This window comes from Brassica oleracea, chromosome C2 (genome assembly GCF_000695525.1).
Source record: "Brassica oleracea var. oleracea cultivar TO1000 chromosome C2, BOL, whole genome shotgun sequence".
Taxonomy (NCBI): domain Eukaryota; kingdom Viridiplantae; phylum Streptophyta; class Magnoliopsida; order Brassicales; family Brassicaceae; genus Brassica; species Brassica oleracea.
This window is the reverse complement of record NC_027749.1, coordinates 21,522,688-21,531,272: the sequence shown is the minus strand read 5'-3', so window position 1 is coordinate 21,531,272 and position 8,585 is coordinate 21,522,688.

The following is an 8,585-nucleotide window of genomic DNA, read 5'->3' as shown; positions in this document are numbered from 1 at the left end:
AATCTATCAACGAAACTATAGCAAGTAAAACAATGCAAATGAACATTCAACTTAACCCACATGCGATACTTCATATTGACGATTCTTTGTTTCTCAAGAAACTATAGCAACTAAACACACATTCGATACTATATTGACGATTCTTTGTTCACAACACAGATTCAGAGGAGATACAACACGAAAACAAAACCCAATCATCCAAACAACAGACGGTTAGGTTCAGAGGAGGTACTAAACGAAATCAGGACTGATTTAATCTAACATGCAGATTCGATTTAAGGATTACACACAACACAGATTCGAAATCGGGATCCTAACGAAGAAGATACATACCTTCTTCAAATGAATCTACGGAGAATCCGATGATATCGAAGCTGAACAGAGATTGGGGAGAGATTAGGGAGATATATGGAGAGATTCCGAGAGAAGTCGCCGTGATTGGAGAGAGATGTGCGACGAACCCTATCGCCAAATAAATCGTCGTCGAGAGAGGATCGGGAGAGGAAGAGCTCAGGTGTGTTGAAGAATGTCGTGTTTTGCCCTAACCGTCTCGGACCCTTCTCACCGCGACACGTGCCACTAAGGACGCCCATCGAACAGATCTAAGTTAACATCCGTTTGTTTTGATTTTGGGCTTTTTGATTTATTTTTAAACCCAAAAACACTAAGGACGTCCAATAAGGACGTCGATGCTGATGCTTTAACATAAATGGTTCTCCACTTAAATAGACCCGACCCGAACATAAATCCAAAAACCCGACGCGGGGCACGACTTTCCCTCTCTCCCTCGTGTAAGATCACACCATGAGGATCACCATCTTCACACCACTCACACGCAAACACTCAAAATCTTCAATTCTTAACCAAATTTCGTCATTCTTCTTGTAATTGTCGGGTTTCTTGAGCTATATCATTATTTGCAATCTATTTTCCATATCATTAACCCAAGGAATGATTCTCAATCTCTTGAGTTTGGAAAAAAAAATTGAGTTTTTTTTTTTTTTTTTGTAACAATTGAGTTTTCTTTAAATTATAATTTTTTTATTGAAACTTGTTACTAATGATACTCATGCTTACTAAGTTGATAATTTGTTGAAAACCAAGTGTAATTCGTCTTTGAGAATTGGAAACTTTCAAAAAAATTCAAGAAACTTGAAATTACTTGCATGAATGGATGTTATTCAGTGTCTTGATGATTCTTGCAAGAGACTACATGATTTGGAATACTTTCGCTTTGTAAAATTTTGAAAATCATGTCTGATTTCTAATGCTTTTTGAGATGAACTTTGATGACGAATTAATGATGGTTGAGTAAAGTTTTTTGTATTTCTTGGTTGATTATGTGTTATACAATATGATACATGCTTAATTTCAACTTCTTGAATTAACTTTAAAATGCTTGTTTAGTCTCTTGAAAACAATTGTTGTGCTGAGGTCAATTCAAGAAGTGATCAAGTTGAAATTAAGCATATATCATATTGTATAACATATAATCAACCAAGAATGCACAACAAGCTTCACTCAACCATCATCTATTCATCATCAATGTTTATGTGAAAAAAACTTTAAAACTTCATGGTTTTCAAAAAAATTGTTAAGTGAAAGTGTGTCAAATCATGTAATCTTTTTCAAAAATTATCAATACACTCAGTAGCATCTATTCATGCAAGCTATTTCAAATTTATTGAAAAATTTCAGAAATCCTCAATTCTCAAGAACCATAATTTTTGAAAATTTCAATTCAATGACCTCAAGGGTGAATTTGATAACGATGAAACCGTCGCTATGATCGAATTGCCGTTCGTAAAACAGAAATCAGTAACTCAAACATAGAAGATCTTTTATAAATCCTCAAACGATATGAAGTGGAGTACAAATCGTAACCCAGAACAAAGTTAACATAATATTTTTCTGAATGAATTGAAAAGAAGTTGCAAAAGCTGTATTTAAACTCGTCGTCTCTCTCGTTCCTCAACTCACTGAGCTAACGTCTTGAGTCGACTCGTTTGTTACCCTCTTGCCAACTGTCTCCTTCTGATTGGCCATCCTTTATTCCCGTAACAACCAAATGCATACCTCCAACACCCACTCTCCATATTCCACGTGTCTCTCACGCGTTTACTATATCAAATCTTCCCTCCAATGAAAACCTTGACCACAAGGTTTATGTTTGAAAATCTGGAAACTTCAGCTGAATATCGTATAAAAACTCCCAAGTGGCCTCATCTTCAGACTGATTCTTCCATTTTATCAACACCATCGTAGCTGCTCTATCTTGGCGCTTCACCATCTTGCGACCTAAGATACACTCTGGTAGTTTCTCCAGTTCATCATCCAATACCGAAGGAAGCTGAGTACTAACTCCCGTAGAACCCACCAACTTCTTTAACCGAGACACATGAAACACTGGATGCACTTGTGAAGTTGCTGGTAACTCCAAACGGTAAGCGACCTTGCCATGCTTTTCGAGAATCTTATAAGGCCCATACTAGTTTGGTGCGATCTTTTGATTCCCTCGACGCACCACAAACTGTTGCCTATAAGGCTGTAACTTCACAAATACGTAATCTCCAATAGAAAATTCCCTCTCACTCCTATGTAAATCAGCCTGCTGCTTCATCATGTGTTGAGCTCGCATCAGATAGAACTTCAACAACAACAACATCTTCTCTCTATCCTCCAAACATTTCGCCACCACCTGCACCTTAGACTCCCCGGGTAAGTAAGGAAGATGCACAGGAGCTGGTTGACCATACACAATTTCATAGGGAGTTGATTGTGTCGCCGTATGGAAATTGGTATTGTACCAGTACTCTGCTAGAGGAAGCCATTTACTCCACAAGTATGGCTTATCTCCTGTCATACACCGCAAATAAGTCTCAACACATCAGTTCACCACTTATGTCTGACCATCACTCTGAGGGTGGTAAGCGGTTGACATGTTGAGTGAACAGCCCTGCAGTGAAAATAGCTCCTTCTAAAACTCGCTGAGGAAAACAACGTCTCTATCACTCACGATTGACATTGGAAATCCATGAAGCTTATAGACATTATCAAGAAAATCCTGAGCCACTGATGCGGCTGTATAAGGGTGAGCCAGAGAGATGAAATGTGCCGCTTTACTCAGTCTATCAACCACAACCAAGATCACGGTTTTTCCATAAGACTTAGGCAATCCATCAATAAAGTCCATGGAAATATCGATCCAAACTGCTTCAGGAATGGGTAAAGGTTGAAGAAGGCCCGGTGAAGCAGCAGTATCATACTTACATCTTTGACAAACAGAACAACTGCGTAGATAATATTGAATGTCTTTAATCATCCTTTTCCAATAGAACAACCCTTTTACTCTCTGCATAGTCACATCTCTACCAGAATGGCCTCCTTGTCCCGAACAATGCAACCACTCTAACACTTTATCCTTCAAAGAGACCACATTAGGAACAACAATTTTACTCTTGCGTCTCAGAACACCTTGTACCCAAGATTAATGTTTAGTACCATTTGGTTTAAGAGTGAGGTCAGCAATTAACGTCTTACAACGATCATCAGTCTGATAAGCCTCTTTGATCAGTTGCATAAGATCACAGTCCAAGACTGTCATAGCCATATGCAAAATCTCAGATCCTTCCACTCTGGATAAGGCATCCACAGCGACGTTATCTTTGCCTTGACGGTACTGAATCTCATAATCAAACTCCAACAGCTTTGCTAGCCATTGTTGTTGGATTGGAGTATTCAAACGTTGTTCCAAAAGATAGTTCAAGCTCCTCTGATCTGCCTTTATGATGAAGTGACTTATGAGTAAGTAATGTCGCCATTTCTGTACTGGAAAGACAACTGCAAGGAGTTCTTTCTCATAAATCGACAGATGCAGTTGTCTCCCCTTCAAATGATGGCTAATATAAGCTATAGGATGACCTTCCTGCATCAGTACTGCCCCAATGGCTTGCCCTGACGTATCAGTTTTAACTACAAACCCTTTATCAAAACGAGGTAAGGCCAAGACAGGTGTTGTACATAAAGCATGTTTCAACATCTCAAAGGCTCTTTGTGCTTCCTCATGCCAACATAATGAATCCTTCTTTGTTAAAGCCGTTAATGGGCGAGCAATAGATCCAAAGCTTTTGACAAAACGTCTGTAATAACCTGAAATGCCCAAGAACCCTCTTAAAGCTTTCAAACTCTTCGGTTGTGGCCACTCTTGAATAGCTTTCACCTTCGCAGGGTCCGTAGAAACACATGCAGCTTCAATAAAATTCCCCAAGTATTCAACCTTACTTGTGGCAAAAACACATTTACTGCGTTTAGCGAATACGTTGTTCTCCTTCATCAACTCAAACACCAATCTGAGGTGAACCAAATGCTCTTCCATTGAGGCGCTATAAACCAGAATATCATCGAAGAAGATGAGGACAAACTTCCAAAGATACTTCTGAAACACTGAATTCATAAGCCCTTGAAACGTTGTTGGCGCATTGGTTAGCCCAAATGGCATGACCAAATACTCAAAATGCTTGCTATGTGTTCGGAACGCAGTCTTATGTATATCAGCTGGCTCCATTCGTACCTGATGATATCCTGCCTGTAAATCAATCTTGGAATACACGACAGAACCTCCCAATTCATCCATTAGATCCTCAATTAAGGGTATAGGAAAGCGATCCTTAACAGTCATAGTATTAAGCTTGTGATAATCCACACAGAGACGCCATGAGTTATCTTTCTTCTTAACCAAGACTTCTGGAGAAGCATAAGGACTCGCGCTTGCCTGTATTGTTCCTGCAGCAAGTAACTCTTTAACCATCTTGTCTATTTCATTCTTTTGATGAACAGTGTAACGGTCAGGTTTCTGGTTCACAGGATTAGCTCCATCAACCAACTGAATATGATGGTTATGGTTGACTCGGAAAGGAGGTAGTTGTGTCAGCTCATCAAACACTGCTTTGAACTCCTCAAGTAACCCCTCAACTGGTTCACAACTTTGATCATTCTCCTGCACTTCAATCGCCTTCAACATCACTTCGTTAGACTCCTCTGCCTCATAAGCAAAAATCATGTGAAGTTAAATATCATTATCCTTCATATTCTCCAATCTTTTAGCTTTAACTTCTCTAACAGAACACTGCTTCAACCCATGGAGAGTGATATTCTTGTTATCCCATTTGAACTTCATCTCTAGCTTCTGAAAATCCCAAGTAATGGGTCCAAACTTCTTAAGTCACTGTACTCCCAAAACTATATCATGGCCCCCCAATGGAATAACCATCAAATCATCCTGAAACGCATGTTGCTGAAAATACCACTCAAATCCTTCAATTCTGCCCTCAATATCAATTTTACTTCCATCAGCGACAGAGACTTTAGAACGTTTAGATTGTTAAACTCGACATCCCAATAGCTTTGCAATCCTCTGGTCCATGAAGTTATGAGTGGACCCTGTATCTATCAGAATATATAATGATCTCTTCCCATGTGTTCCTCGAACTCGCATGGTAGTGTAATTAGTACTACCAGCCACTGCATTCATCGATATCTGCGCAATAGATGTAGTATCCAACACTTCATCAGTCAACTCCTCTATCAACTCCATTTGCTCGTCTTCCATCTCATCATACTCAAGTAAAAAAAGTTGAGTCTTCTTGTGCTTGAGATAATGCTCAGGTGTATAATTCTCATCACAATAATAGCATAATCCTTTAGCTCTCCTATCACTCATCTCTGCGCTTGTCAGAAACTTGCGCAAGGGTTGACTATTCTCCTTCTGTTTAATCACTCCTTGGTTATATATCTCCGTCTTTAGTTACTGAAGCAAAACCTTTAGTTACATGATTCCCTCATTGATTCATTGCTCCAGACCAACCACTCGTAACCATTTTCCGAGGATGAGCTTGTTCATACAATCTTCCCAACACCAAGCACTGCCTTGTAGTCTGAGGACGGAACATACGGATATGCATATGCGTGTCTAACCGCAACCCAGCTAGATAAGCACTCAGCAAATACTCCTCAGACATTTGTAATCTCGCACGAATCAGCTCAAACTTCGCATGATACTCCTTAATACCTTCAGTCTCCTTAAGATTTTTCAATTCTGCGATTGGATCGTCTAAGACTTCCTCAAAACGTTCAGTGATGAGTATCTTATAGATCTGCCAATTCCGCAGCATTCCTCTTCCTTCTTCTCCCTTAACCAAAGCTTGATGCCAAGCTGACGCCAAACCATCAAGGTGAAGAAACACTATTCCAACTTTCGATATCAATTTGAAAGAACTGCTCAGCCTTACTCAACCATTCTTCCACCTTCTCACCATTGAATCGAGGAAAATCTATCCTAGATAGTATTGATCTACCATTATAATGATGATTTGTACCCGCGTGGTAAGGATGATGATGTTCTCGTTGAATATCCTGAGTCGACGCATGAATCGGTGAGCTTGTATCACGGATCTGTTCACCACTCGTCGTCGCTTCCATCACATCTTTGCCGTTAGACATCTTTTTCATGAACGCAAAGATCTCGGTGATATTGCTATCGATCTTCGCAACTTAAACTTCGAGAGCTTGAGTTCGCTCCGTCACTTGCTTGAATCGAGTACTCAAAGCTTCCTCCGTCTCGCGAGCTACGCCTTTCAGTAACGCCTGCGCTCTCGTCTCCGCCATTGAATCCGGTAACCAAGGAATCGTCGAGCTCTGATACCACTGATAACGATGAAACCGTCGCTATGATCGAATTGCCGTTCGTAAAACAACAATCCGTAACTCAAACGTAGAAGATCTTTTATAAATCCTCAAACGATATGAATCGAAGTACAAATCGTAACCCAGAACAAAGTTAACAGAATATTTTTCTGAATGAATTGAAAAGAAGATGCAAAAGCTGTATTTAAACTCGTCGCCTCTCTCGTTCCTCAACTCACTGAGCTAACGTCTTGAGTCGACTCGTTTATTACCCTCTTGCCAGCTGTCTCCTTCTGATTAGCTATCCTTTATTCCCGTAACAACCAAATGCATACCTCCAACACCCACTTTCCTTATTCCACGTGTCTCTCACGCGTTTACTATATCAGAATTTCACTTGGTTCTAAACAATCTATCAATATTACAAGGTTTAGTACCAATATGAACAAGATTCAATTAAGAAATCCGAGTTTTAAAGAAATTCAAAATTTATCGAAACTCATGAAGTTGAAAAGTATACCTTGGGTTGATAAAATGGAAAACAGATTGGAAATAATGGTAGATAAAAAAAAAACCTTTGCAAGAAGAATCACGAAGGTTCTGACTGAGTTGTTTATACTATAATAGTGGAGGTAACTAAGTTTAACCTCTGAGGCTCTGACTGAGTTGTTTATTATACTAAAATTGTGGTACATTGCAAATAACAACGGTTTATCCATGCAGTAATTATAGTGTTTACTTTCATTGGTTTTTACTTCCATGTTACGCTATTCATGCGCGTTCATAGTATCCCAACATTTGCTAAATTCTCAGGATCTACAGCCATACATAACAAGCTTAACTTTTATGAAAGCTGAGCATACGATTAAACAGCAAAAGATTCCAACGGAGGAAGTGTCATCGAGGCCTTTCTTACCTCAAATGCTGCTACAAAACAGAAGCGCCGACTAATTATAAAGTATGCATTGCGTCTTTATGTTATTTGTTTACTTGAGAATGTTAGGAAATATGCGGTCAAATTTTGCGGAAAACCGAATTTATGGGAGCGGGAAAAACACACACAAAATTGTTAACGGAGTTCGACCAATGTTGTCTACGTCTACGGACCTGCTACAGATCTTTTACTATCAACCCGGGAAATTTTTACAAGCTCTCAACTCACTCCCCAATCCCAAATACACTCAAAAATTACTCGTATTTTCTTAAAGAAGATTTTTTGTAAAAAAAAAAAAAAAAAAAAAATTTCTTCTTCTTCGATCTCTCTTTGTTCTCTCTCTGTGTTTTCTTGTTTTGGGATGGTTTGCTCTTCACCTTAAGTTGAGTATTTATAGAAGAAGCTTGAGGAGTAGGTGGACGTAATTATTGACAAAAGACACAAGTAAGCACCTCTTTCACCGTCCAACTTCACCGTCAATCACCGGCCAACACAAAAAACGTGTTCTTTAACTTACAATCTCCCACTTGAAGACTGATTTCAATCTGTCTTCACACCTTGATCAATGTAGTAGGTCTTCTCAGCTTGTTACTCCAACAAGCCAACTGAGGTTGCACCCAACCTTAGCTTATCATATGGCACGACTTTCGTTAACATGTCTGCCGGATTCTTGCTTCCTGGGATCTTCTCAAGCACCAACATTTCATCTTCCAACGCTGATCTGATGAAATGATACCGACGATGTATGTGCTTTGTCCGAGCATGGTAAACCGGATTCTTTGCCAAATCGATAGCACTTTTACTATCACAGTACAACACATTTTCCCTTGGTCATGGCCTATCTCTTCTAGAAAAGACTGTAGCCATATCATCTCTTTTGTTGCCTCTGTTACCGCAACATACTCAGCTTCACAGCTTGATAGAGATACAATTTTCTGCAACTTTGAAACCCAACAAATTGCAGTACCGC